At 42.1% G+C, this 27,297-nt stretch overlaps 1 protein-coding gene across 6 annotated transcripts in view; it reads left to right on the top strand.

Moving 5' to 3' along the window:
- The window catches only part of arap3 (ArfGAP with RhoGAP domain, ankyrin repeat and PH domain 3), a 358,711-nt gene that overhangs the window by 14,666 nt on the left and 316,748 nt on the right, over window positions 1–27,297 (top strand). The window contains exon 1 of one of the 6 annotated variants that reach the window (XM_072264190.1): window positions 6,269–6,289. The exons of 4 other annotated variants lie outside the window; for them this stretch is intronic. The gene's annotated coding sequence lies outside the window, so the exon portion shown is untranslated. Of the gene's footprint in view, window positions 1–6,268; window positions 6,290–18,362; window positions 18,384–27,297 lie in introns of those variants that run through there. One more of the 6 variants, XM_072264191.1, reaches the window with a different exon arrangement.

The following is a 27,297-nucleotide window of genomic DNA, read 5'->3' on the forward strand; positions in this document are numbered from 1 at the left end:
AGGCCCTTCTTGCCCAACCAGCCTGTTCCACCCAATTCCAATTAACCTACTAACCCGTGCGTCTTTGAAAAGTGGGATGAAACCAGAGCACCAGGAAAAAACCCACACAGTCATGGGGAGAACATACAAACTCGTTACAGGCAGCGGCAGGAATCAGACCCAGGTCACTGCTGATTTAATAGCGTTGCACTGAATGTGATGTTGCTGTGCCGACCCCTATCAGATAATCTGCTTTGAAGATGAATGATTGATAAATATTGACAGAGAATTAAGTGCTTCCCTACTCTGTCTCAAGCAAATAACATAAGGTATTCTATTTCTGCCTGATTCTTCAGATTAATATCTCACCTAAATGACACTTCCGTCTTTTCAAAGTCAAAAGTCAAAGTCAAATTTATTACCATATACGGTATCATGGTCCAGTTGCAGTCAATAGGACTGGGGGTTTAAATGGGTTGGCACAAACTAGATGGGCTGAAGGGCCCGTTTCTGTGCTATAGTTCGCTTTGACTCTATGTCTCTATCTACATTCTTCAAATTCATTTTCTTCCAGGCATTTAAAAAAAATAAAGAAATACAACAGAATTTACTAAAAGAAATACATGCAAACAAAGACTGGCAAACAATGAGCAAACAGAGACAAGTTGTGGAAATCAGTCAATGCTGAGATATTGAGTTGTAAAGCATCCTTGAAAGTGAGTCTGTCAGTTGTGGAAACAGTTCAGAGTTGCGGTGAGTGAAGTTAACCACAATGGTTCAGGAACGTAATGGTTAAACTTAATAACTGGTCCTGAACCTGGTGGTTTGGCACTAAGGCTCCAGTACTTCCTGCCCAATGTAGTAGTGAGAAGAGGACAAGACTTGGATGGTGCTGTCCTTGATGATGGATGCAGCTTTCATGTGGCAGTGCACCATGCAACTGTGCTCAAAAGTACTGTTCCTTGCAAAGTGATCTTAACAACTTGAACTAAGAACAAAAATTGTTGGAAACGTTCAGTAGGTCAGACCAATTGAAAACAGAATTAGAGTTCATGAGCTCCATGCACAAAATGCTGGAGGAACTCAGCAGGTCAGGCAGCATCTATGAAAAAGAGTAAACAGACAAAGTTTCAGGCCAAAACCCTTCTTCAGGATTGAAATCGAAGGGGGAAGACACCACCATAAAAGGTGGGGGGAGGGCAAGGAGGCTAGGTAGAAGGTGATATCTGAAGCCAAGTGGGTGGGAAAGGTGAACTGGAGAGGAAGGGATCTTATAGGAGAGGAGACTGGACCATAGAAGAAAGGGAAGGAGGAGGGGACCCAGATGAAAGTGATAGGCAGGTGAGAAAAGGTAAAAGGCCTGAATGGGGAATGTGGCGGGGAGTGGAATTAGAGTTGATGTTTCAAAGCTGAACAGTCTTTACTGAAACTCTATACTCACATGCACAGAAGGAGACTTGAACTCATCCGGTACTGTGCAGAAAGTCTTAAGCACATGTATATAGCGAGGGTGTTTGAGACTTTGGCACAGTGCTGTATTTCTCAACATGGAGCAGAGAACAAGTTTGTAAATCTGGTGGGAGCAAAGAAGGTTGGGAATAGTGAGAGTGGTGCACTGTGGCAGGGGTGTGGCACAGGTGGCAGAGAAGGAGTGCCAGGGTGTGTTTGAGACACCAGGCAAAGTCATTTGATTCCAAACAACTGGTTTATTGATCATTGCATAATGTCGCTGGTGCTTCCTGCTCCGTCCTCTCTCCTTTCCCTTTTTCCAACCATGATTCCCCTCTCCCTGCCCCCTTACCACTCTCAGTTCACAGAAAAGACTGTGGCAGCAGTACAGTGCAATACATAAAATTACTGCAGTACTCTGCAAATGTCTTCGGAACCACAGCTCTCTGTATATGTGACTTTTGCTCAGTACTCTATCCCTGGGATGTGGAGAGGAAAGCGTTGTTAACTGATGGGTACTGCCTTCAAACAAAGGTAAGTACTATAATTGATTAGAAGTTACTGATTTCTGGAGTAGTATCAGGAATAAGGACAATTTTGTTCACTATCATGGCAGAAGCCTCAGCAACATTGAGGATATCTTCAAAAGGCGACATGTCAAAAAGACAACATCCATCATTAACATAGAACATAGAATAGTACAGCACAGTACAGGCCCTTCAGCCCACAATGTTGTGCCGACCCCCAGACCCTGCCTCCCATATAACCCCCCCACCTTAAATTCCTCCATATACCTGTCTAGTAATCTCTTAAACTTCACTAGTGTATCTGCCTCCACCACTGACTCAGGCAGTGCATTCGACGCACCAACCACTCTGAGTAAAAAACCTTCCTCTAATATCCCCCTTGAACTTGCACCCCTTACCTTAAAGCCATGTCCTCTTGTATTGAGCAGTGGTGCCCTGGGGAAGACACGCTGGCTATCCACTCTATCTATTCCTCTTATTATCTTGTACACCTCTATCATGTCTCCCCTCATCCTCCTTCTCTCCAAACAGTAAAGCCCTAGTTCCCTTAATCTCTGATCATAATGCATACTCTCTAAACTAGGCAGCATCCTGGTAAATCTCCTCTGTACCCTTTCCAATGCTTCCACATCCTTCCTATAGTGAGGCGAACAGAACTGGACACAGTACTCCAAGTGTGGCCTAACCAGAGTTTTACAGAGCTACATCATTACATCGCGACTCTTAAACTCTGTCCCTCGATGTATGAAAGCTAACACCCCATAAGCTTTCTTAACTACCCTATCTACCTGTGAGGCAACTTTCAAGGATCTGTGGACATGTACCCCCAGATCCCTCTGCTCCTCCACACTACCAAGTATCCTGCCATTTACTTTGTACTCTGCCTTGGAGTTTGTCCTTCCAAAGTGTACCACCTCACACTTCTCCGGGTTGAACTCCATCTGCCACTTCTCAGCCCACTTCTGCATCCTATCAATGTCTCTCTGCAATCTTCGACAATCCTCTACATTATCTACAACACCACCAACCTTTGTGTTGTCTGCAAACTTGCCAACCCACCCTTCTACCCCCACGTCCAGGCCGTTAAGGTCCCAGAACAGGTCCTTGTGGGACACCACGAGTCACAATCCTCCAATCTGAATGTACTCCCTCCACCACCACCCTCTGCCTTCTGCAGGCAAGCCAATTCTGAATCCACCTGGCCAAACTTCCCTGGATCCCATGCCTTCTGACTTTCTGAATAAGCCTACTGTGTGGAACCTTGTCAGATGCCTTACTAAAATCCATATAGATCACATCCACTGCACTACCCTCATCTATATGCCTGGTCACCTCCTCAAAGAACTCAATCAGGCTTGTTAGACACGATCTGCCCTTCACAAAGCCATGCTGATTTTCCCTGATCAGACCATGATTCCCTAAATGCCCATAGATCTTATCTCTAAGAATCTTTTCCAACAGCTTTCCCACCACAGACATAAGGCTCACTGGTCTATAATTACCCGGACTATCCCTACTAACTTTTTTGAACAAGGGGACAACATTCGGCTCCCTCCAATCCTCTGGTACCATTCCAATGGACAATGAGGTCATAAAGATCCTAGCCAGAGGCTCAGCAATCTCTTCCCTTGCCTCATGGAGCAGCCTGGGGAATATTCCGTCAGGCCCCAGGGACTTATCTGTCCTACTGTATTTTAACAACTCCAACACCTCCTCTCCCTTAATATCAACATGCTCCAGAACATCAACCTCACTCATATTGTCCTCACCATCATCAAGTTCCCTCTCATTGGTGAATACCGAAGAGAAGTATTCATTGAGGACCTCGCTCACTTCCACAGCCTCCAGGCACAACTTCCCACCTTTATCTCTAATCGGTCCTACCTTCACTCCTGTCATTCTTTTTTTCTTCACATAATTGAAGAATGCCTTGGGGTTTTCCTTTACCCTACTCGCCAAGGCCTTCTCATGCCCCCTTCTTGCTCTCCTCAGCCCCTTCTTAAGCTCCTTTCTTGTTTCCCTATATTCCTCAATAGACCCATCTGATCCTTGCTTCCTAAACCTCATGTATGCTGCTTTCCTCCACCTGACTAGATTTTCCACCTCACTTGTCACCCATGGTTCCTTCACCCTACCATTCTTTATCTTCCTCACCGGGACAAATTTATCCCTAACATCCTACAAGAGATCTCTAAACATCGATCACATGTCCATAGTACATTTCCCTGCAAAAATATCATCCCAATTCACACCTGCAAGTTCTAGCCTTATAACCTCATAATTTGCCCTTCCCTAATTAAAAATTTTCCTGTCCTCTCTCATTCTATCCTTTTCCATGATAATGCTAAAGGCCAGGGAGCGGTGGTCACTGTCCCCCAGATGCTCACCCACTGAGAGATCTGTGACCTGACCCAGTTCATTACCTAGTACTAGATCTAGTATGGCATGCCCCCTGGTCGGCCTGTCCACATACTGTGACAGGAATCCGTCCTGGACACACTTAACAAACTCTGCCCCATCTAAACCCTTGGAAATAATCAGGTGCCAATCAATATTAGGGAAGTTAAAGTCACCCATGATAACAACCCTGTTATTTTTGCACCTTTCCAAAATCTGCCTCCCAATCTGCTCCTCTGTATCTCTGCTGCTACCAGAATACCCCCAATAGAGTAACTACTCCCTTCCTGTTCCTGACTTCACCCATACTGACTCAAAACAGGATCCTGCTACATTACCCACCCTTTCTGAAGCTGTAATAGTATCCCTGACCAGTAATACCACCCCTCCTCCCCTTTTCCCGCCCTCTCTATCCCTTTTAAAGCACTGAAATCCAGGAATATTGGGAATCCATTCCTGCCCTGGTGCCAGCCAAGTCTCTGTGATGGCCACTGCATCATAATTCCATGTATGTATCCAAGCTCTCAGTTCATCACCTTTGTTCCTGATTAAGGGACCCATCACCCAGGACACGCCCTCATCTTATTACTACCATCAGAGAGGAGGTACAGGAGCCTCGGGCACACACTCAATATGTTCGGAACTGTTCATAAACGGCTCCTCCATGGAGAGAATCAAGAGCACCAAGTTTCTGGCAGTGCACATAATGGACAGTCCCTCAACACCACCTCTTTAGTCAAGAAAGCACAGCAGTATCTCCACTTCCTGAGAAGATTTTGCTGAGTGAGGTGTCCTCATCCCCACCTCCATTCAAATGATTTTTTTACAAGAGCACTATTGAGAATGTCCTGTCAAGCTGCGGCACTGTCTGACGTGGGAGTTGCAAGATATCTGACCACAAGACCCTCCAAACAACTGCAAGGACTGCTGGAAGGATCATCGGGGTCTCACTTCCACCCATCTGAGATATTTATCAGAAATGCTGCGTACGCAGGGCCCTCAGCATTGTCAATGATCCCACTCGTGCCCCCCCCCCCATATCCAGACAACAATCTCTTTGACCCCTTACAATCAGACTGGAGGGACGTAGCATTAGGGCAAGGGCTGTTAGGATGGAAAACAGCCTCTTCCTTCAGGTCCTGATGCTCCTGACCTCCCAGGTTTCATCACGAATGAAGCACCAGTAGCGTTACACTGTTTACTTTTTAACTTGTGTCGTGAATACACCTGTGATTTGTTCATTTATCTGCGACAAAGTTACTTTACGTGTTTTGCGTTAGTTATTTGTACTGTATTGTGCTCCTTGGTCCAGCAGAACTTTGGTTCATTTGGTGCTACACGTGTACGATTGAATGACAATAAACTTGAACTTGATGTTGAGCTTCTTCCCCTCCACCATCAGATTTCTGAATGCACAGTGAACCAAGACATGAACACTCCTTACTATTTTTGCTCTCTTTTTGCACTACTTATGTAGATAATTTTTAACTTGCTGTATTACATTGTACTGCTGTTGCAACACAAATTTCACATCATACTGCATGTCCCTGATATTAAACCTGATTCTGATTCTGATTCTAATGTCTCTCACAGTAAAGCAGGGAATCCAAAAGTAATTATTTATCCCACTCCTTGCTGTTGAACCAATGATAATTATCACCCAAGCTTGATTATGTTCTTGAACAGCTTCCAAACACTTTTTTTCTATTCAGAATGAAATTCAGCAGGAGCAGGAAGTCCTGATTCAGGGTCTTGGCCCACAATGTCGACAAGTCCTTATACCTCCCCAGATACTATTCAACCTATTGAGCTTCTTCAACTGCATGGAGAGGAAATGGATCTGTTGAAAAACCTTCACTGGTTTCCCTTGACTTTAATGGTGGGGAGACTTGCGTGAGTTGGACACAAGGCAGCCAGTTTGCTTCCACAACTCTTGGGTAAGTATCAGTATCTCACAGTATCTAATGACCACAAGGGTAAGAAAGTCTCAGGCATATATATATATCAAGGGCACCTAAGACTTTTGCACAGTACTGTCATAATTTTATGTATTGCACTGTACTGCAGCTACAAAAAAAACAAATTTCATAACACATGTGAGTGATGATAAGCCTGATTCTGATATGGGTCTCTGTTGTGGACTGAGAATGGGAGGTGGGAAGGGGGCAGGGAGAGGGGAATCATGGTTGGGAAAACTATAGGAAGGATGTGGAAGCATTGGAAAGGGTACAGAGGAGATTTACCAGGATGCTGCCTGGTTTAGAGAGTATGCATTATGATCAGAGATTAAGGGAGCTAGGGCTTTACTGTTTGGAGAGAAGGAGGATGAGAGGAGACATGATAGAGGTGTACAAGATAATAAGGAATAAGATAGAGTGGATAGCCAGCGCCTCTTCCCCAGGGCACCACTGCTCAATACAAGAGGACATGGCTTTAAGGTAAGGGGTGGGAAGTTCAAGGGGGATATTAAAGGAAGGTTTTTTACTCAGAGAGTGGTTGGTGCATGGAATGCACTGCCTGAGTCAGTGGTGGAGGCAGATACACTCGTGAAATTTTAGAGACTACTAGACAGGTATATGGAGGAATTTAAGGTGGGGGTTATATGGGAGGCAGGGTTTGAGGGTAGGCACAACATTGTGGGCCGAAGGGCCTGTACTGTGCTGTACTATTCTATGTTCTATAAAAAGGGGAAGGGAGAGGGGAGGGAGTGGGAAGCATCGGAGAGACATTCTGTGATGATCAATAAACCAATTGTTTGGTATCAAATGGCCTTGTCTGGTTTCTCAGAGCTGGGTGTGCTACAACCCATGCTACCAACTTCCCCTGGCACTCCTCTGCCCCTGTTCCACACATTAACCCCCCCCATGGCACTCCACCCTCTCCATTCCCAACATCTTTTGCTCCCGTCATATTTGCAAACTCTCTCTCTGCTCCACGATGACAAATACAATACTGTGCAAAAGTCTTCGGCACCCTTCCTGTGCAGTGCCTTAAATTAGTAATTAGAAACGCTGACATATGCAAAATTGAAATCCTACAATTTTAGTGAGGGGCTGGATCAAAGCATTTAATTGTGTCCTAGGGCAAATTAATTTGGAAGGAAATTTGCAAGTATACAAGATCACGACGGTAAAGAGAGAGAAGCTGTTCCCATGGAGAATACAAGGAACAGAGATATTAAGGGGAGGATTGGAATTTCACAGCAAACGTTGCTGATCTGGAACTCAGTGGAAGCAGTCAGTCAGGGTTTTATGAAAGAAGTGAAGAGGCGCTCCAGGGTAAGTAGTTTCCAAGAAAGAGTAAAAGAGGGAGATTGACTGAATTACTCCACAAGGAACCAGTGTGGATTCCATGGGCCAGATGGTTGCCTTCTCAGCTGTGCCATCCCTGATTCCATGTAGATTTATCACCATTTCTTTTGCAGAATTTCTTTCAAAGCACAATATTCAGTTTACTGAAAAGGAATGAACTTGTGGGAGGTTAGGTCAATGTTCATGAGGAAACACAAAGCCAGCGACTAGTTTATGACTGTATATGGTAGTTAGCATGAAAAGTAGAGAAGGGAGTAACAAAGTGTATGAAATGAAGATGCATTATTACTGCATTTTGAACCTCTGACTTAAAAGTAACTTGGATAAATTTATGTTAAAAATTCTAAGCAATTATCTTGGGTCTCCCTTCTCGCGGTTGTTGAGTATTTTGTTATACTGTGTGTAAATTTAAGGAAGTGGATACCTTTGCTCTGGTGATGATTTCCTACTCATTATTGAAGACTGATTGTAGCAGTTTTTGCATAAATGGTCAGTGTGGATTGGCTGAACTCCATCTGGTCTTGTACCTGTAACCGAACAATGAAGCTGTCAGTTCACCTTCAATTTCTATAAGAGGCATACTTTACAATGATGACATAGCAAAACCCATCAATATTCACTGTTCTCTACTATTGTTCCAACTTTCGACAGCATAGTCAAATCATGTATTTAGAGAGAACTTTGACTGGTGTTTGCAGCAGTGGGCATAGCTTTTCAATTTGAATATTGTTGCCAACGCAGTTTTTAATATCAAATCAAACAATCTACGTTATAGAAACATAATTTTTCCTCTGCTAATCAGCTATCTTGTAACCCATCAAGCTAGTTACTTGGAGTTATTTTGAGACTAGAAAATTACACCAAGATAAGAATGTGTAAGAGAGCTGCCAGCAAGCAGAAATTTTACGGCTGTTTAAATAGGTTGCATTGGGTGACCAATTGCGCAGACTGTGATCACAGGTTCGTGATATTTGACATTACAGTGTTTGAATGCTTGCAGAGATGGCCTTTATTAGCAGCTAACATATTTGAAACTTTTAAAATCATCCCAAAGAATGTGAGAGTTTGAAAACACTTCCTGATTTTCCTTGGTGATGCTTTTTAGCATCATTTAGATGGGATACTGTAAATTGCCACAAATGTAAATTGCCAACTCAAACCGGTGAGGATAACTTCACTCACCTCAATAAAGAACCGATTTTACTACCGATGGACTCACTTTCAAGGATTCTATAGCTTATTTTCTTAGTTTTTATTGTTACGTACCCCATAACTGGGTTGCCAAACCAGCAGAAATGGATCACTCAGTTGGAGTCTGGATTACTAGAACTAAGAAAGTTGTATTAAAGAAACAAGCAACACAGTACTCTTATCGAAAGGATAATAAATGCAACAGTTCAGCAATGATAAACATTCATGTGCACAGAATTAAGATAACAGGATCAATCAAGCTCTATCGTTGTCTAGGGGTAAATGACCAATTTCAAAGTGACACAAAGTCCAGTTCAATTTAGTTCAGTTCGCAGTAATCGTTGCCATGGCGATGGACAATGTGGGGGGAAGGAGAGAGAGAACAAGAACGAATGATCATTCAAAACGGCTTCCACACACAGACCTGCGATATTGCTCACAAGCAGCTTTCGGGCGAGTCCTTTGTGATGTCACCTGAGGTCACCGACTGTGACCCCTCCTCCAGATGCGGTCGATCTTCTGCAGTGAACCTGGCACCCAAGCAAGGGCGGACACACGCCGGGTTCCCGCTGATCGTACCTTTCCACCCTGTGCGTCTAAGGCTGATCCCGCGATCAGCCGTCCAAGAGCTTCCCACCGATTTGTGAGAGGCGCACCGCTTCCAGGGTCTCGTTACCTCGGGGTGTCGTGTGTGTTGCCTTAGCGAACCTGTCCCTTTTTATCCCCCTGCTGGGGTATCGCCTGTCCATCACTTCAAACAGTTCAGGGTCCAAAGGGGGAGCCGCTCTGGACAGCTCTCTCTCCCGTCCCTTCATTACACATCTCCAAATCGCCTGTCCATCACTTCAAACAGTTCAGGGTTCAAAGGGGGAGCCGATCTTGACAATACCCAGACTGATGGCTCCTTCATTAACATCTCCAAATGCTGCTTCAGTGTGCTCCTTATCTCTCCCTCCCCTGAGGACAGGTGGCAGACCAACTGCTGATGCCACTGGTGCTAGCCCAGGCCAGCAAACATCTTAATTTATGTGTATTCTCGTCACATTATTTATTTATGCATGTTCCTTTGAAAGTATGTATTTATTTACCCATCTATCGATCTACTGTTTATTTATTGTATTTATTTATTATTATTATTATTATTATTTGGTCTTATATAGTTTGCTTATTTGTCAGTCTTTGTGTGTAGTTTGTCAGGATTCTGTTGTATTTCTTTGTTCTACTCAGAATGCCTGCGAGAAAATGAATCTCAGGTTAGTATATGGTGTCATAATACGTATTTTCATAACAAATTTACTTTGTAGGTGCATACAGGAGAGTCACTCTGTATGTGTGTAAGAGTGTGTTTTTGTGTGTGTGTGTGCGTGCGCACACTAATGAGCATGTGTAAGAGTGGAGGTTACAGAGAGTGAGTGGGGAAATGAGATTGCTCTAGAACCTACAGTCTCAATGGGTTACATGGCTTCCTTTTGTGTACGGAATATGTAAAATAATTGACAATTGAGTCTGATCATTTAATCCAAAGAAAAAATATTGTTTATGAAGGAACATGGGGGAAAAAAGAGGTTGTATTACAATGCAACTTCAAGGAAAAGGATGAATTTGGACTGATTAAGTAAATGGACATTGACCAGGAAGAATCTTGCACACAGTTCCCCTTTGTAAATGGTGCAATAACTGAATTAAACATCTTAAGTAGGAAGCTATGATTCTGTGAGTGTATATCTCTGTGACAAAGAAATATGGTATTTCAAATATAATGCTCTTTCTCTATTTCTCTACTTGAAAACTTTTATTCTAAGTTTTATGGCACTAAGGACGTATTGGGAGATCTGGAGGAAGAGATTAACAAAACCAGATAAAAGAATCATAAATGATTCAAAGATTAGCTTTATCTGTCGTATGTACATAAAACATCAAAACATACAGTGAAATGTGTCATTTGCATCAAAGACCAACACAGTCAAGGATGTGCTGGGTGGGCAGCCTGCAAGTCCAGTGTTGTCATACTTCCGGTGGCACATAGCCTGCCCGCAACATACCAACGCAAAGTCATATGGTTAGATTGGCTGGAATTAAATCCAGATTGCCAACCATTGGCACTGAAAAGTATTGTGCACCAACTACTAGGCTATCATTACTTGTTCTTAAACCCAAAGAAAATAAATTATAATTACAGTATGATTTGAAACCCAATAAATGGCAACAAAGTGTAGATACAGATTGGATTTTTATTATAGTTGAAAACAAAACCCTGTTGATTCTTTAGTTGCAAAAGGAAATGCATGGAAACATCAGACTTTGGAAAATGCTCTGTTGATGTAATGGAAGACGTCATTTGCTGTGGTGCTATGGGCATGAAAAGAATTAAGGTTGTTAACATATGACCTCTTGTGACATTGTGACCATTTCTGACTTTTAGTTAGATATGGCTGTTCACTCCAATGAATGGATGTAAAGAGGCGCATTGGAAACCTCACAAACTTTCCTTTTAATGAAAACATTCATATGCAAAGAGTCATTAGAGAAAATGATTCATAAACTCTTTCAGAATACATATAGAATGGCATCAATTAACAACAGTCTCCTTGTGCAGTGTTACTTAGGCCAAAACAAAAACCGAGGAGGTCATAATAAAGGCAAAGCTGTCGATATCTGAGAAGGAAATCAGCATAAAATGGTTCTATATATCTGGAAGGGGATAGTTATGAAGAGGATTCATTAAGTATCACATGACTGGAAAAGATAAAAGTATTGGTTCAGATTAAATCAGCAAAGCAGTAAACAAAGATATAAACCAAAATTAGTGAAAAATAAATTTACGAAACTGTTAGGAAGAGGTTGTTATTGGTAAAAACACAAGATTCTGCAGATGATTGAATTCAAGAGTAAAACACACAAAATGTTGGAGAAACTCAACTAGTCAGGCAACATCTATGGAGAGGAATGAACAGTCAAAAACAGGGAGGCTGAACTTTTAAAATACTTGTGTTACATTGGATTTTTATGTCCAGTTCTAGCCACCAAACTTCATTAACTTTATGAAGGGCACAGAAAGGGTAAAGGAGAGATTTATGGGATTGAGTCCAGGGATAAGGTATTTCAGTCATGAGGTTAGGCTGCAGAAGCTGGAGTTGTTTTCCTTGAAAGGAAGATAAAATGATAATACGGAGATGTGCAGCACCATGGCTGGTTGGACTGTAAACAGAGGACAACTATCCATGTTAGCCGATGTCTCATGAATCAGGGAACACTGATTCAAAGTCCAGGGCAAGACGAGGAATATTTATTTGTATATTTATATATTTGTTTGGTTATTTAGAGATTAAAGCATGATAATAGGCTCTTCCAGCACCACCCATTACACATATGACCAATTAACAACACATCTTTTGAATTTCGGAGGAACCCAAAACACCCGGAGGAATCCTCCATGGTCACAGGGAGAATGTACGAACTCTTTCCAGACAGCAGCAGGGATTGCACCCAGGTCACTGGCATTGTGGCACGGCGATAGTATTACGGTAACTGCTATGCTACCATACCACCCTTGATGAAAGTGAAGTTCTGATCTGGAATTACCTTCTTGTAAGCCGAGTGAAAATAGTTAATCATGATTGTCAGAAAGGAAAATAAATCTGCAGGCCACAGAAACAAATGAGTGGTGTGGGGGGGATAGAAACTGAGTTGGCTCTTCATGGCCAGCATGCAGACAATGACTGAATGGCCTACAGTGCTCTAATAATTCTATAATAAATTGAAGAGCATGTCGACCATTAAGCCAATCCAGCTTTCTGCAGTCTCCATATTCTCTGCTTCCCTTAAACTCATCATCCCAGAGACCAACACCAAAATAACTTCCATTTGCTTTGCATCTATCAACATGTAAAGGCACACCACAAGAATAAGACAAGAACAAGAGCCACAAGAGGATAGTTGTATGAATGGCCAATAGAGATGGAGGAGGAGAAGATGGCGGTGCGACGCAGCATGCATGGCCCCTCCGGTGAATGATATCTGTAATCTGTCAAGTAGGCTACCGTGCACAATTCTGATTTGATGGAGACAGATGTGAGAGTATGGAGGAATATTTGAAGAAACTTCTGAAATGCCCACTTTACTGCTGCTGCTACTGTGTGGTCTGGAATCTCCGGAGCAGAAGGCCCCGAATCTTCGGCTTTGCTTGTTTTGGCGGCCGGGGCAAGGCCTAAGGTGCTCGGCAGAGGATGGCGCTCGGGAGGCTGTATCGAAGGGGCTGGTCAGAGGCTTGAAGTTTTCGGATGGATGGACTCAGTGTTGGCTGTGGTCAGGTGCTTCCAATGCATCGGCAGTTGTCAGTGCGTGGAGGTTTATGGCAGGGAGTTTCTCCCTTTGCCACCTGCTGTCGGGGGCTCAGGAGTCGATCGACTCGGGACTTTGAGACTTTTTTTACTGTGCCCATGGTCTGTTCTTTATCAAATTATGGTATTGCTTGGCACTGCTGTGACTATATGTTATAATTATGTGGTTCTGTCAGTGTTAGTCTTTGGTTTGTCCTGTTTTTCTATGATATCACTCTGGAGGAACATTATATCATTTCTTAATGCATGTATGCATTTGTAAATGACATTAAACGAGGACTGAGTGTTCTGATAATCTAATCTAGAGAAGAATGTGTTAAAGGAGGAGAGAGAAGTAGAATAACTCCTATTGCATACAAGGCATACAATCTTTAAGTATCCTATGTGGATCCCCAATTTTCTTCACTCCTCCATTGCCATCCGTACCTTCAGCTGATCATACACTTTGAAATGGAATTACTTCTCTGAAACATTCTACCCTGCTTTAGGATTATGTCCTCTGAACCCTAAAGACTCAAAATTCAAGAACATACATTTATTATCAAAGAATGTATAAATTATACAACCTTGAGGTTTGCTTGCTCACAGGTAGCCAGAAAGCAAGAAACCCAAAAGAACCCAATTTAAAGAAAAACATGAATAAAATAAAAAATAAAAGACCAACACTCAATGCGCAAGAGAAAGAAAAAAAATACAAGTCATACAAACACTTGAAACGGGGAACAACATTTTGCACCGAAAATGAGTCCTCAGATCTGAACCCCAGAGCAGCTCAGAGTAGTCCAAAACCTCACTTATCAGTTCATCATATTAGCAGGCACAGAGCACAGCAGCCAGGGCAGTCTGCATAGCTTCAACACAATGGAGATGATCATTGTGGAGAATGAGTAAAATCGGCTCTTGTTCCAATTGACACCCTGTCTTATCAGTCTAATTTTAAATGTGAAATGATCACTCTAAACTGGCCATTTTTCTGTGCACCTCCTGTAACATCTCTCAAGGTTTCCTCCAAGGAAAACTACTCTCGCTTAACCTCACGATTGAAGTCCTTCATCGCTGAAATTATTACAGTTAATCAGTCCTGACCCTTGTTGTGGACTTCACATTCTTTCTGAAGTGGTGACCAACATTAGAGACAAGTGACAAGCAGTTCAGTGTTTTTTCAATGTAAACCTTCTGCCTTCGAGCTTGAAAACTAAAATTATTCTCCTCCTTTAAAGTGCCTCTTTAATTTTTGAGGAAGCTGAAAATCATTTTCCCTAATTTGGCTTGGTGTCTAATATTGTTTGATAGAAATTCCTGTGAAGGATTTTGTAATATTTTACTGTGTTAAATGTGCTATTTAAATTGAGCTGTTTTGAATTCTGCTGCCAACACTCAGGAATGAAAAGGTTCTATATGAACTCTTCTAAGTCATTGTTTTTCATTGATATCACTCCCAGATATACTTCATTTTAAAGGTTCGAGTGGCTGTGTGTTTATTTCAGCCTTTGAACATAATACCTCAGTTCATTCCACACAATTGCGCTTTGGAATGAAAAGAGAAGTTATTGTTACTGGGTTAAGAAGCAACAAAGAAACCTGCTTAAGGAAAAAAAATACTCAATGTGAGCCTGTCAGCCTCTAAATTTATTGTCATGTTGAAATCCTTTCAAATGTATAATCCATATTTGTATTTTTATCAAGTGTAATCTGATAAATGTGTATGGGCAGCCTCTGAAAGACGGAGGACAGAGGATGTAGGAATAGAAATGAATATATCGAGTTCCCATAAGAGTAGGACTAGTTCTAAGGTTAGACCAGATCTCTATTGTTAAGCTGCCATAAAAGGAAGGTTACTGTATTTACATCAAACCCTGCTCTGAAGTTGAGAAGCTTGATATCACCGGTTCATCAAAACCTATATTTTTCATTTCAATGTTAATACCTCTTGCCTCAGTAAGTAAGGATTTACTGTAATCTCTGGCTGACTCTGTTGTAACGTGAACATAGTCACCGGAGTGAAGGGGTGATAGATCTGAAAGCTCTCTTATATTCAACAAAATGAGACACTCTTTGGAGGAAGATGCTTGTTCGATTAAATATTATATGACATTTTATAAGCTGAAAAGCGAAGGCTAATTCTATATTACCATGTAATTACAATGCTTCCTTTGAATTACATATATTTTTCACACCTCCTTCTTCACACCCACACTCCAAACACAAAAAGTAAATGGTAATCAGCATTATCTGATTTTCAATTAGCTCCAGGAAACTGTTGTCCAGGTCTGCATTTTAAATTTAATCTACAATCCACATTCAGGCCTCAAGATTGGTTGCTAGAGTTAGTTGCTGAAGTTAATATTTGCTATATGCCCTAATTTCAGAATATTCCCTGTTAGCACCCTCATCTCAGTCACAAGTTATAGCTTTACATTCCACCCCAGAAACACATGCACAAAGTCTAAGATGATGCTCCGATGCAGAGCTGAGGGACTGTTACAGTCTTGCAGATGCCATCCATTAAGACAAATGTCAAACTGAAGTAAAACACGGCTGATATGAAACACCTCCCATTATATTGGAATATCTTGTTCCAATTGTGTTCTTTCTTTTACAATTTAAAATAATTTATAATTTTCTTGTGAATGTGTATCTCTCATGCTATGTGACTGCTATGCTGTGAGAAGTAAGCTTTTCCTTGCTCTTCTATGTATTTGTGGAATGAACACACACACACACCACTACTTTATCATTTCCTTAGGTGGAGGAATCTAAGACCAGAGGACATAACCTCAGAATAGTGGGGCGTCCTCTTAGAAGGGAGATGAAAGGATTAGAAAGGATTTTTAGCCAGAGAATGGTGAATCTGTGGAATTCACAAAAATGTTAAATAATTGCAGTATTATTTTGGAGCTGGAGGATATAGAACCTGAATATTTGTTTCACAGAAGATTGTTTTGAGTCGTAAACACTAAATGGGCCAAACTTTGAAAACGTTAAGCGGATGGCTAATGTTGCATGATTTGCAAAAGCAAACCTCAGCACCCACATTATTGTAATAGTTTTAAATTCAAAATCAGAATCAGGTTTACTATCACTGAAATACAGTGCCTAAAAAAAAGTATTCAGCCCCCTTGGAAGTTTTCATGTTTATTGTTTTACAGCATTGAATCACAATTGACTTAATTTGGCTTTTTTTGACACTGATCAACAGAAAAAGACTTTCTTGTCAAAATGAAAACCGATCTCTATAAAGTGATTGAAATTAATTACAAATATAAAACACAAAGTAAATTGATTGCCTAAGTATTCAGCCCCTTCAAGTCAGTATTTAGTAGATGCATCTTTGGCAGCAATTATATCCTTGAGTCTGTGTGGTTAGATCTCCATCAGCTTTGCACATCTGGACACTGCAATTTTTCCCCATCATTTTTTACAAAACTGCTCAAACCCTGCCAGATTAGATTAGATTAGATTAAACTTTATTGTCATTGTGCCAAGTACAGATACAAAGCCAATGAAATGCAGTTAGCTTCTGACCAGAAATGCAAAGAATAGTGTTATTTACAAAATAACTGCAAATAAAAAGTAAGTTCTACAGCACATAAATATAAAAGTACTGAGACAGTACAATATGGATGCAATACTGCTTAGCGCTGTGATGAGAGGTTCAGCCTCAGGGAAGAAGCTCTTCCTGTGCCTGCTGGTGCGAGAGCAGAGGCTCCTGTAGCGCCTACTGGATGGGAGGAGAGTAAAAAGTCCATGGTTAGGATGAGATGCATCCTTGATAATGCTTTTCGCCCTGCCCAGACAGCATTTATGGTAGATGTTCTCAATGGTGGGTAATTGGGTGCCAATAATCTGCTGGGCAGTTTTCACCACACGCTGGAGTGCTTTGCGGTCTGATACGGGACAATTGCTATGCCACACTGAGATGCAGTTGGTAAGTATGCTCTCAATGGTACAGCGATAAGAGTCTGCCAGTATCCTGGGACAGGGATGAGCTTTCTTGACTCTCCGCAGGAAATAAAGGTGCTGTTGCGCCTTTTTGATCAGGATGAAGGAGTTCAGGGACCAGGTGAGATCCTTGGAAATGTGGACACCAAGGAATTTGAAGCTTGATACACACTCTACTACAGCATGGGAATCGTGAGTGAACAGCCACAAATTTTAAATTGGATTGAGGTCTGGACTCTGATTTGACCACTCCAGGGCATTAACTGTGTTGTTTTTAAGCCATTTCTGTGTGGTTTTGTTTTCATGCTTGGGTTCATTATCTTGCTGGAAAACGAGTCATCTGCAAGTCACAGTACTCTTACAGACTGCAGCAAGTTTTCCTTCAGGATTTACCTGTATTTTGCCTCATTAATTTTACCCTCTACCATCACAAGCCTTCCAGGACCTGCTGCAGTGAAGCATCACCACAGCATGATGCAGCTACCACCGTGCTTCACGGTAGGGATGGTGTGTTTTTGATAATGTGCGGTGTTTGGCTTACGCCAAACATAGTGTTTAGTCTGATGGCCAAAAGGCTCAACTTTGGTTTCATCAGATCATAGAACCTTTTTCCAGCTGACATCACAGCCTTCTACATGCCTTCTGAGATTCTGAAACTCTAGCTGAGCTTTCATGTTAGTTTTTTCAACAGTGTCTTTCTCTTTGCCGCTCTCCCATAAAGCTGCGACTGGTGAAGCACCTGTGCAACAGTTGTTTTATGTCCTGCCGAAGGGTTTCGGCCCGAAACATTGACTGTACTCTTTTCCTGGATGCTGCCTGGCCTGCTGAGCTCCTCCAGCATTTTGTGTGTGTTGCTCGAATTTCCAGCATTTGCATATTTTCTCTTGTTTGTGAGTTGTATGTATAATCACTCCCATCTCAGCCACTGAAGTTTGTGACTCGTCCAGAGTTGTCATAGGTCTCTTGGTGGCCTCCCTCACTTGTCCCCTTCTCGCCCAGACAGTCAGTTTTAGAGGACAGCCTGTCTAGGCAGTTTTACAGCTGTGCCATATTCTTTCCATTTCTTGATTATTGATTTAACTGTACTGCAAGGGATATTTAGTGACTTGGAAATTTTGCTGTTTCCATCTCTTGACTTGAGCTTTTCAATCATCTTTTTGCAGAGTTGCTTGGAGTGTCCTTTGGTCTTCATGGTGTAGTTTTTGGTAGGATACTGATTCACCAGCAGTTGGACCTTCCAGATACAGGTGCATTTTTACTACCACCAATTGAAACACCTTGACTCTCTATTTGGAGGTGTGGAGGTGATCTTCATTTAACTGATTATGTGACTTCTAGAACCAATTGGCTGCACCAGTGATGATTTGGTGTGTCATATTAAAAGGAGTGAATATTTATGCACTCAATTATTTTAGTGTTTTATGTTTGTAGTCAATTTAGACCACTTTGTAGATATCTGTTTTCACTTTGACACAAAATAATCTTTTTCTGTTGAAAAAATGTCAAGTTAAATCCATTGTGATTCAATGCTGTAAAACAATAAAACGTGAAAACTTCCAAGGGGTTGAATATTTTTTACAGGCACTGTATGCCATGAAACTTGCTTTGTGGCAGTAGTACAATAGAGCAATACATACTTTACCTTTGACCTTGTGACCTTTGACTTCAGGGAAATATTAAGTTTGTAATTGAAACACTTGAAAAGAAACTGGAAGATTGAATGTGAGAGTGCAAAGTTTAAAAAGTGAAAGTTATGAAGAGAAATGGAAAGAGAAAGTCATAAAGTCAAATTGAAAATGTAACAAAGAAAATATGTAAATGACCAAGATTTAGAAAAGAGAGAAAGGAAGTAGTAAGAAGGGGAAATTCACAAAAGAGGTGTGTGACAGAGGTGTACGTGATAAAGGAGGATAGAACAGCATTGCATCAGGATGGCGGATGGCAGAGGGAGTTCTGCAATATGAATGGCAGATATGCCCACAACAATCTACCTACAACATACAAGAAGTGAATTATCCCAAGGAAGGAGGAGAACCTGAAACATAGTCTGACAACTATTATGGGAGAAATGAAGTGAATGCTGAAAAGGAATTTGAGCAGGACAGGGATACTGATTGGCATCCAGTGTTAACAGCAAGCAGGAAAACATGGGAATGAAATGCTGCTTCTGTTTGATGTGATTATTTTATTATGCAAATGGCTGGTGAAAGAAATTATATTGTTGTAGTATGGAAGTGCATTTTTATGTTGAGTGCTTTGGCCGTAATATATTGACGTCTTTTCTTTCTCTTCTGCTCTATTTTTGCACTACTTGATTTAATGGTTTTTTTATTATTACATGTTGCAATATGATGAGCTGCTGCTGCTGCAAATACATCAAATTCCATGACATATGCCAGTGATACTAAACCTGATTCTGATAATTATGCAAGCATTCATTCTGGACTATTTATAATTTTATACCTAATTTTGGAATTTCCTTTTCTGAGGTATCCCATAGCACATTATAAATTGCATCATTTATTCATTCAGTAATCAGGACACATATTAATCACCTAAAATCATGGGCAACATGGCAGTGTAGTGGTTTGCACAACACTTTACAGCACCGGGTGATCCGGGTTCAATTCTCGCCACTGCCTGTAAGGAGTTTGTACGTTCTCCCAGTGGATACACAGGCTTCCTCCAGGAGCTCCATTTTCCTCCCACAGTCCAAAGATATACTGGTTGGTAGATTGATTGGTCATTGTAAACTCTCCCGGGATTAGGCTAGGGTTAAATCGGGGGATTGCTGGGTGACATGGCTCAAAAGGACCAGAAGGGTCTACTCTGTGCTCTATTTCAATAAATATTCAGAAGCCATCACTCATAATATCTGGAGAACCAAGTGATCTTAAAGCATGGAGAAGATTGCAGCATCTGTGCATCTGGCAAGTTTATGTGGGCTCCGTAATACATTTAAGATTTATCAAGGTATGGAGCTAGGTTGCAGATACAGTCCTGTTGAATGATAGAATATGCTCAAGGGGCTGAATCAAAATACAAATTGCTGGAGGAACTCAGCTGTATTGGAGAAAAGAACAATTATTTCTGCTTTGTACAGATGCTGATGTTGAACCTGTTACCCTATTTGTGAGGAAGATACGTGAATCTGTAACTGAAATTTGAGCTGTTGTTTCTGTCGGGGCCTTTTGTTACTTTCCCCCAGCTGTGATAGTTTACCAGCTTTGCTTTTGCAAGTACGAAAATGAAGACGAACATTTAGCTTTATTTGTCACACGTATATCGAAGCATACAGTAAAATGTGTCATTTGTGTCGGTGACCAACACAATCTGAAGATGTGCTGGGAGCAGCCCACAGTTGCGATGTTTCTACTACCAACATAGCATGCTCAGAATTTACTAACCCGAAACTGTTTGTCTCTGGAATGTGGGAAGGATCCAGAGCAACTGGAAGAAGACCACATAGTCACAGGGAGGATGTATAAACTCCTTACAGACAGTGGTGGGAATTTAAGACCGATCTTCCAATCGCTGGTGCTATAAAGCATTGTGCTAACTGCTATGCTAAAGTGCCGATTATAATGCCTGGGCATACTCCTTGTGTCTAGCCAACCCAACTTCATTGGCATGTGCATCTCCTAGTCATTCATTTGGTTTGCTTCAATTGGCTTTTATGCTTTATATTGGGTTGTCGCGATTCCGTTGTAAGACCATAAGATATAGGAGTAGAACTAGGCCATTTGGCCCATCGAGTCTGCTCCACCATTCCATCATGTCTGATTTACTTTCTCTCTCAGCCTCAATCTCCTGCCTTCGCCCTGTATCCCCTCATTCCCTGATTAATCAGGAATTTATCAACCTCTGTATTAAATATACTCACAGCTGCCTGTGACAATGAATTCCACAGATTTACCATCAAGTCAGTTAACTTGGTCAGCATGGGTAAGTTGGCCAAAGGACTTGCTTTCATAGCTCTACACACAGCCCTTTGACTCTAGCCCTTTAATCAATTTCCCCTGGGATCAATAAAGTATGACTACGACTATGACTAATGAATGCTTCGTATAGTTCCAACTTGAATGTATTCCACATATTCACCACGCTGCAGCTAAAGAAATCCCTCCTCATCTCTGTTCTAAAAGGACATCCCTCTATTCTGAGGCTGTGTTCTCTGGCCTTAGGTTCCCCCACCATCGGAAACTTCTTCCCATCCACTCTATCAGGGTCTTTCAACATTTGATAGTTTTTGGTGAGATTCCCCCCTCATTCTTCGGAATTTCAGTGAGTAGAGGTCCAGAGCCATCAAACGCTTTTCATATGACAAGCCTTTCAATCCTGGAAAAATTTCTGTGAATCTCCTTTGAACCCTCTCTGCTGTCAATGCATTCTTTTTTAACACAGAGAATCGTAAACACAATACCATGGTCTTTTGGAATTTGAGGCAGATACAAATGAATGGGAACATGAACTCAATCTTGACTTCGGTAGTTGTGATTCAATAATATAGAACATAGAATAGTACAGCACAGTACAGGCCCTTCGGCCCACAATGTTGTGCCGACCCTCAAACCCTGCCTCCCATATAAGCCCCCACCTTAAATTCCTCCATATACCTGTCTCTGAGTAAAAACCTTCCTCTAATATCCCCCTTGAACTTCCCACCCCTTACCTTAAAGCCATGTCCTCTTGTATTGAGCAGTGGTGCCCTGGGGAAGAGGTGCTGGCTATCCACTCTATCTATTCCTCTCATTATCTTGTACACCTCTATCATGTCTCCTCTCATCCTCCTCTCCAATGAGTAAAGTCCTAGCTCCCTCAATCTCTGATCATAATGCATATTCTCTAAACCAGGCAGCATCCTGGTAAATCTCCTCTGTACCCTTTCCAATGCTTCCACATCCTTCCCATAGTGAGGCGACCAGAACTGGACACGGTATTCCAAGTGTGGGCTAACCAGAGTTTTATAGAGCTGCATCATTACATCGCGACTCTTAAACTCTATCCTTCGACTTATGAAAGCTAACACCCCTTAAGCTTTCTTAACTACCTATCTACCTGTAAGGCAACTTTCAGGGATCTGTGGACATGTACCTCCAGATCCCTCTGCTCCTCCACACTACCAAGTATCCTGCCATTTACTTTGTACTCTGCCTTGGAGTTTGTCCTTCCAAAGTGTACCACCTCACACTTCTCTGGGTTAAACTCCATCTGCCACTTCTCAGTCCACTTCTGCATCCTATCAATGTCTCTCTTCAATCTTTGACAATCCTCTACACTATCTACAACACCACCAACCTTTGTGTCGTCTGCAAACTTGCCAACCCAGCCTTCTACCCCCACATCCAGGTCGTTAATAAAAATCACGAAAAGTAGAGGACACAGAACAGATCGTTGTGGGACACCACTAGTCACAATCCTCCAATCTGAATGTACTCCCTCCACTACCACCCTCTGCCTTCTGCAGGCAAGCCAATTCTGAATCCACCTGGCCAAACTTCCCTGGATCCCATGCCTTCTGACTTTCTGAATAAGCCTACTGTGTGGAACCTTGTCAGATGCCTTACTAAAATCCATATAGATCACATCCACTGCACTACCCTCATCTATATGCCTGGTCACCTCCTCAAAGAACTCTATCAGGCTTGTTAGACACGATCTGCCCTTCACAAAGCTATGCTGATTTTCCCTGATCAGACCATGATTCCCTAGGTGCCCAGAGATCCTATCTCTAAGAATCTTTTCCAACAGCTTTCCCACCACAGACGTAAGGCTCACTGGCCTATAATTACCCGGACTATCCCTACTACCTTTTTTAAACAAGGGAACAATATTCGCCTCCCTTCAATCCTCCGGTACCATTCCCATGGACGAGGACATAAAGATCCTAGCCAGAGGCCCAGCAATCTCTTCTCTCGCCTCGTGAAGCAGCCTGGGGAATATACCGTCAGGGCCCAGGGACTTATCCATCCTAATGTATTTTAACAACTCCAACACGTCTTCTCCCTTCAACATGCTCCAGAACATCAACCTCACTCATATTGTCCTCACCATCATCAAGTTCCCTCTCATTGGTGAATACTGAAGAGAAGTATTCATTGAGGACCTTGCTCACTTCCACAGCCTCCAGGCACATCTTCCCACCTTTATCTCTAATCAGTCCTACCTTCACTCCTATCATCCTTTTTTTCTTCACATAATCGAAGAATGCCTTGGGGCTTTCCTTTACCCTACTCGCCAAGGCCTTCTCATGCCCCCTTCTTGCTCTTCTCAGCCCCTTCTTAAGCTCCTTTCTTGCTTCCCTATATTCCTCAATAGACCCATCTGATCCTTGCTTCCTAAACCTCATGTATGCTGCCTTCTTCCATCTGACTAGGTTTTACACCTCACTTGTCACCCATGGTTCCTTCACCCTACCATTCTTTATCTTCCTCACTGGGACAAATTTATCCCTAACATCCTGCAACAGATCCCTAAACATTGACCACATGTCCATAGTACATTTCCCTGCAAAAACATCATCCCAATTCACACATGCAAGTTCTAGCCTTATAGCCTCATAATTTGCCTTCCCCAATTAAAAATTTTCCTGTCCTCTTTGATTCTATCCTTTTCCATGATAATGCTAAAGGCCAGGGAGCGGTGGTCACTGTGCCCCAAATGCTCACCCACTGAGAGATCTGTGACCTGACCCGGTTCATTACCAAGTACTAGATCTAGTATGGCATTCCCCCTAGTCGGCCTGTCCACATACTGTGACAGGAATCCGTCCTGGACACACTTAACAAACTCTGCCCCATCTAAACCCTTGGAACTAATCAAGTGCCCATCAATATTAGGGAAGTTAAAGTCACCCATGATAACAACCCTGTTATTTTTGCACCTTTCCAAAATCTGCCTCCCAATCTGCTCCTCTGTATCTCATATATCCCACAATGTTTTTTATACACCTGCCAGTAGGTAAAACAAGGAGGGTAAAGCTAATTTCTCTTACATTTATTTCATTGCTCTGTTGAGGGATATGCCAAAAAGGTTTCATCACTGTCATTAGTTTGATTTATTTTCACCAGGAAGTCCCTTTCAATATCTGTAAAACAACAGAAATTAATATGAAAGTTATTTCTTTAGGCTGGGAGTGCAAACTTTAAAAAAACAATATGAGACCTTGAAATTGTAATTGGCCTGTTAGCCAGGTGTATAATTTTTTTTAAATTTAGAGATACATCACAATAACAGGCCCTTCAGGCCAATGAGCCTACAGCCCCAAAATTATCCCATGTGGTCAATTACACCCAAAATTGCACTCAAAATTATCCCCATGTGATCAATTACACCCAAAATTACACTCAAAATTTTACCTATGTGATCAATTACACTCAAAATTATCCCCATGTGATCAATTAGCTTGCAAACCCATGCGTCTTTTGAATCTGGGCGGAAATTGGGGCACCCGGAGGAAATCCATGCATCCATGGGGAGAACGTGTAAACTTTCGGGAATTGAGCCTGGATTGCCGGTGCTGTTACAGTGTTACGCTAACCACTATACTCCAGTGCCACCATAATATTGTAGAAATATTTTAGAAGCCAAACTGAAAGCAGTAATCTACATCTATATGGCACTGTTCCCATACTAATCACAATATCAAAGTGCACTTTACTGCCACTGAAAGTGTTTTTGAGAGGGATTTATTGTTCAAATGTGGAAGAAATCAGTCACTATCTCAACACAGAATTATGTTTTATTTATTTAATTTAATTAATTTATTTAACAATACAGAGCAGGGTGGGCCCTTCCAGCCCACCGAGCCATGCTGCCCCAGCAACACCTGACAAACACGATTAACCCTAACCTAATCACAGGACAATTTACAATGACTAATCAACCTACCTGGTAGTCTTTGGACTGTGGGAGGAAATCGGAGCATTTGGGGAAATCTCAGACACTCCTCGGGGAGGACGTACAGGGAATCATTATCGAATGGCACCGGAATTGAACTCTGAACTCTAACCGCTACATTACCGTGACATCCAATATTCTTGTTGTTGACAAACCAGACACTTTTGTGTTGGCTGTAATATTGTGTCATCGTGTTGTTCTGCAACATTAATCGTAATATCTGGTGGGAAGGCATGTCAAGACATTGCTGCATTTTCATTCTAAAGCATTGAAGGCAACAGAGATAGCCCATCAATAACAGTATTGCAACACTTCTTGTAGAGAGTGGTTCAGCAGGTTGAGTTACAGTTCTTTTTTAAAAATATCATCTCCTCTCTCTTCCCTTTTCTCTGTACTCTGAAATTGCTAATGAAAGAGTGGCCAGTGTCACCTACTAGATACCATCAGCCACAGGGTTGTTCCAGGGTGTGTTGTTGTCAGTAATGTAGTTTTGAATTACAGTTACAATTGCAAGCATTAGCAAGATTGACAAATAGAAACCCATCACACACAAAATGCTTGTGGAACCCAGCACATCAGGCAGCATCTCTGGACAGGAATAAACAGTCGGTGTTTCGGTCCACGATGGAAAATGAGGTGTTGATCGTCCAACTTGATAGTTGTGTCATTATGATTTCACCTGTCCTGATCGCATCCTGATTTAACCTATCACCTGCCAGTTTGCACTCCTTCCACTCCCCTCCTTCGATCTTCTTATTCTGGGTTCTTCCCCCTTCCTTTCCAGTCCTAATGAAGGGGCTTGGTTTAAAATGTTGACTGTTTATTCCTCTTCATAGATGCAGTCTGACCTGCTGAGTTCCTCTAGCATTTTGGGTGTGTTGATCTGGATTTCCAGCATCTGCAGAATTTCTTGTGTTTACAAGCAAGAGCTTCTCACTGAATGTGACGATAATAAACCAATATCCAAAATGCAAGCAACAGGAATTCTGCAGATTCTGGAAATTCAAGCAACATACATCAAAGTTGCTGGTGAATGCAGCAGGCCAGGCAGCATCTCTAGGAAGAGGTACAGTCAAGAGGCAATCTGAAGTTCATGCCTGCTAGCTTCAGGGTCAGCAGGCTCTGGGGTCCGCAGATGTAGGATCTTGCGATCTTTGCCTAACATGACAAAGTCAAAAAAACGGCGATTGCAGGCATGGATCTGACGGAGGATGAAATAACGGGTAGGACCATTACAGACGGTGAAGAAAGTGTCCCGAAGGTGTGGAAGGGTCTGGGATAGGGACACCAAATACCTCCTCATGGCGGAGAGGGTCACCTTCAGGGCTTGACGGGAGAAGCGATGAGAGGCCTAGACCTCTTCCTAGAGATGCTGCCTGGCCTGCTGCATTCACCAGCAACTTTGATGTGCGATGCTTCAATATCCAAAATTGTTTCTTTCTCTTTGCACCACACTGGTTTGTCAAACTGGATAATGAACCTGAAACCGAGATTGTCATATATGAAAGAAGAATGGGAACTGGTCATATTACTGCCCGAGGTTGTTCCCACATTCAATAAAATCACACCGTATGTTTTGCCAACTCCATTTTCCTTGCTAATTCGAAAGACTTTTGACTGACTTAGTCCATAAATTAACTTGCCCACACTGCATCAGAATAGATGAATCCTGGATCAGCCTCTACAGTCACCTGAGGACCCACCCAGAGACAACCCCTTAGGAGAACATCATACTTGACTTCAGTGATTGGACTGCCATGTGACAGTATTTATTTATTGATTTATTTTGAGATACAGTGCAAAACAGGTCCTTCTGGCTCATTAAGCTATGCTGCCAGCAACTGGCCTATTTAACCTTGGCCCAAGCACAGGACAATTTACAAGGACCAATGAACCTACTAACCAGTACACCTTTGGACTACGGGAAGAAACTGGAGCACCCAGAGGAAACCCACACAGTCACTAGTGGAACATACAAACCCCTTTCAGACCATGCTAGAATTGAACTCCAAATACTGACTGTATTGGCATTGCACTAACTGCTACACGAAAACCCTGAGATTCATTTTTTTGCAGGTGTTCAAAATAGCACAAAGCAATACAATAGAATCAATGGAAAACTACGCACAAAGTCTGACAAACAACCAATGTGCAAAAGAAGACATTATGTGCACATGCAAAGAAAGAAGGAGGGGAGGGAACATCGACTCAGACCATGAAAGGCCCGCATCGGACATTTTTCATGCCTTACAAGGCACAGAT

Source organism: Mobula birostris, chromosome 7 (genome assembly GCF_030028105.1).
Source record: "Mobula birostris isolate sMobBir1 chromosome 7, sMobBir1.hap1, whole genome shotgun sequence".
Taxonomy (NCBI): Eukaryota; Metazoa; Chordata; class Chondrichthyes; order Myliobatiformes; family Myliobatidae; genus Mobula; species Mobula birostris.